We start from the raw sequence: 4,101 nt of genomic DNA, 5'->3' as shown, positions 1-4,101 counted from the left end.
TAGATATCGGCGTGCCTATAGTATGCACTTTGGTCTTGAAACTTAACTAAATGTGCACTTTGTAACATCCATCAGACCACTAGTCCTAAGTGGGAAGTAATTTTCATGTTATGATTAAAAAAGAAAACATTCTTTGTTCCAAAATCTCAAATATTATTTAATTTCTTAAAACTTCCTAAATACATTTTCAAACATTTATTTTTAGTCAAACCATGTATTTTATTTTCTCTACATTAACTGTGTGGGGTTGTGTGAAACGACTGATCGATACCACCATAAAAACTAAGAAAAAACAATATAGTTATGCTGTCTTTGTTTTAGCTTTACAGATTACAACATGAAAATACAAATGTTTAGTCTCAATAGCAAGTTTCATAATGTTGTATATGCCTGGCTGACATTGCAGGAACTGGCATTGACGTGGCACATGCACTCATACTTACATACCAATAATATAAAACTGACCTTAAGTCTTTACAAAATGACACATTATCTTGAGCTTGTGTTTTAGTGGACTAGTATTTTGTAATATAGTCACATATCAATTGTTATACATTTATATATGTATACAGATTATTACTCTTTAGAAATAAGTTATCAAACTTATTTTTCTTAAACGAGACAATAGATAAAAGTAAAACAAATAATTATCTATTCTAACTACAACCTTTGAACTCAGTTGCTGCTGGACATACTTTGCTAAGCCTTTTAAAGTTTTGCATGTGGGAGGGGATATGAAATAGAAATTTTCTTTATATATAGGTTGAATAATCAAGAAATCTTAAATAACTATGCTGATACCATAGGAATTCCACTGTAATTTATTAGAGCTTAGTAACTAAGACATATTTAGATCTGGAAAAAAAAATATGATTTTAAGGCAGACTGAAGTACCGACCTACCTTCTTTAAATCCTGGTTAGAAGAACAAGGTGACCTTCAAAACATTAAAATGGCTGATAAAACCACTCTGAAGCATTCCAAGCTGTCCATTGGTTGTTCAGTGTTATATGTTAGAAGTAAATGTGTACAAGGGACTATTTCCAAAAAATGGGAAGAGGTGAGTGGGGCCACTGTGTTTGATTTAGTAAATATTCAATATCTTAGCAAATAGAAAAGATCTGAAGTTTATTATTTTATATTGTTATTTGTCTATATCAGTACTTTGAGTTCTAATTTGTACAAAACTAGACTTAGTATTCTGACATCACAAACATAATTTGAACCAGTGCTGCATTCAATATACCACATCACTCTCAAAAATCGATATTTAAGTATTATTTTATATTTAAAATTAAGAAATTGACTAATGTATAATACAGTGGTATCTCAGTTCTCGAACTTAATCCAGTTCCAAAGGCTGTTTGAAAACCGAATCAATTTTTCCCATAAGAAATACTGTAAATTAAATTAATCTGTTACAGACCTCCAAAATTACATTATAAAGCATTTTAAGTAAAAATATTGCTTATTTGTACCTTTATAATAATACTTACATGCATAAAGTCAACCAAAAAACTATAAACACAATGAAAAAACAATAAATGAAAATTTAACTGTACTTTACCTGTGCTGAGGAGGCTGATGGCATAAGTGAAAGGTGGTGAGGAATGTGGAGAGAAGGAGGGCTATTATTGTTTGGTCAGGTAACTCTCCTTCTGGGGTTCTTTCTCTTTTTTGTCTCTTTGCACTGCTACAACCTGCTTGAGACTCACTGGACCTATTTCTCACTAAAAACTTATCTAATGAGGTTTGTTTGTGCCTGGCACCCTCCCCATGTCTCACCACACCATGTATGCCACTTCTCTTCCTAAATTTTTCAAACCACCCCCTACTAGCCTTAAAGGCATCACTTGTGTCAGCACTCATTCCAGGGGTGTTTTTCAGGAGGTCAGCATGCAACTGCTTTGCTTTCTCACAAATGATGGTCTCAGAAATGTTATCACCAGCTGTTTTTCGTTTACCCAAATCAACAACAGTTTTTCTACTTCTTCCATTGTTTGTGATCTTTGTTTCATAAGCACTGTCACTCCTTTTGCAACATCAATTCCTTTGATGACTTCTTTATTTTTCAGTATGGTGCAGACTGTAGACTTTGCCACACCAAACTGTGTAGCAAGGTCAGACATGTGAACAACACTCTCATACTTTGCTACAAGATCTTTTTTCACCTCTATTGTGGCTCTAACAACTTTTCTTTTGGTTTGCTGCTTTCATTAACCTTCTTTAACTCCATGGTGGTTTATTTAATCAGAATAATTAGAAAAACAACAAAAAAACACATTAACAGCAGATTTTAGTGGGGTGTGGACTGAGCGACAGGTGCAGGTAAAATGTTTTGGGCAAGCTTGGTGTGAGCCAAAATGGTCAAAGGGTTGTTTGGGTCATCAGTTTGGTTATTCGGGGTTCGGACACAACAGCTTGGTTTGGAGACCGAGTTTATATTCGACAACGAGACTTTTTTCTCAAACAATATGTTTGAAAACCGAATTGTTCAAGAAGGGAGTCGTTCGAGAACCAAAGTACCACTGTACTAAAATTTGAATTGTAATCAACAGTTTGATGTTAGACTTTTTGAAATAAATTCATAAAATAGTAGTTGAATAAAATGTTGAATCCAAGACAAACATGACGACATGGCCTTTGACCTATGACCTGTTGCAAGCAAATTAATGTATAACAATTTCTTTCATTTCCTTTTGACAGCCAACAAAATGTTTTATAATAACGTTGTTTCAAGGTTGCAAACAAGTTTAAGAAATTTGTGCTTAAGTTTTGTTGGTTTTTGTGATACTAAACATTTATAATTGTTTTTTAGGTTAGATGCTACAGATATCTATTATTTTAAGAAATATTAAAAATAATAGTTACAAAAAAAGTTGTTTTGGCATAATAATTAAATAAGTATTTAATTTTACTTACAGCCAACTAGTTTTGTTAAGATTTTACTTTCATCAGGACAGAATTCTACAATGTTTAAGTAAGTATTTAGTTACAACCATTAATAGGCGAGCTCGTTTTTGAAATCTTAAATCAAGAGGTGTAGGGGAGAAGGTAAATTGTACATGCTACAATATATAAAGTCTTCCACTAGGACATTTTGATTGATCTCTTATTTCTTATTATACACAAGGGACTGTTTTTGACTATGCAAATACTTTCAAGTTTCTTTCTGCGATAGTTTGTGCATTCCAGAAGTGTTTGGCTACAGCAGAGGATGATATGTTACCATGTTTTATATTAAACTGGTTTTCTTTTATTCTTATTATTAAAATCCTTCTTGTTTGCATCTGAGTTGATATATTTAATTTTTATCTCCAATGTTTGTAACTGGTTACCAGTTTTGTTTTGAAAAATGAATGCTACTTTATAATCCTTTATTCGAAATGCTTTTGTGGTATTTTTAGAAATAACCAGAAAAAAATTATATACTGTTGACCCTAGTTTGTGGAGATAATTTTGAGTTTCACCTGTAGTTGTTTTTCTTTAATTTTGTGGGAAGCTGTGTTAATAACTATAGGGTTGTAATCTCCATCCAAAATTTTTAAAACCTACTTTTATAATCCTAGTCAAATTATCATGCCATCAAGTAAAAATTTAGGAGCATAATAGTTGAAACAAATGTAATAACAATTTGACAATAATATCCTCTCATGTAATTAAGTTATAGATGATCGTAGAGCAAAATGGAATAAGAGATAATAAACCACATGTAAGAAATAAAAGTAAACTTTCTGCACCTGCCATACTAATAACCCCTTCAAAAAACTTGGAATAAAATTCAGAAAAGTTTGAGTGAGGTGATAAGTACAAGTCTGTTAGGGGGAGATTGTGTGAGTGAAGTGGGCAACGTAGTACTGTGGTTAGTGCCTTGTGGTTGGAGTTTAGCGTTTGTTTGTGACATGTTGTATTCTTGAACTTTAACCTGTGTACTATCTTAGCTTTTGAAGGATTTGTCTTTGACTGGACCAATAGATAGCTAACCTTCTTGGGACCTCTTTGAAGACTAACTGGTTATAAGCCACAGTGTAGGATATAAAAATATAAATTAACCATTTATTAATCAGACTTTGGTGAATGCATATTGTACAAATTACTAACC

The 4,101-nt window shown here is 32.3% G+C and overlaps 1 protein-coding gene across 1 annotated transcript in view; it reads left to right on the top strand.

The window, feature by feature from the left end:
- LOC143239685 (pleckstrin homology domain-containing family G member 7-like) overlaps positions 1-4,101 on the top strand; it is a 406,704-nt gene that overhangs the window by 69,272 nt on the left and 333,331 nt on the right. The gene's annotated exons all lie outside the window — the stretch shown is intronic.

The sequence above is a fragment of the Tachypleus tridentatus genome, chromosome 13 (assembly GCF_004210375.1).
Source record: "Tachypleus tridentatus isolate NWPU-2018 chromosome 13, ASM421037v1, whole genome shotgun sequence".
Taxonomy (NCBI): domain Eukaryota; kingdom Metazoa; phylum Arthropoda; class Merostomata; order Xiphosura; family Limulidae; genus Tachypleus; species Tachypleus tridentatus.
This window is presented reverse-complemented; position numbering and strand designations above follow the sequence as displayed.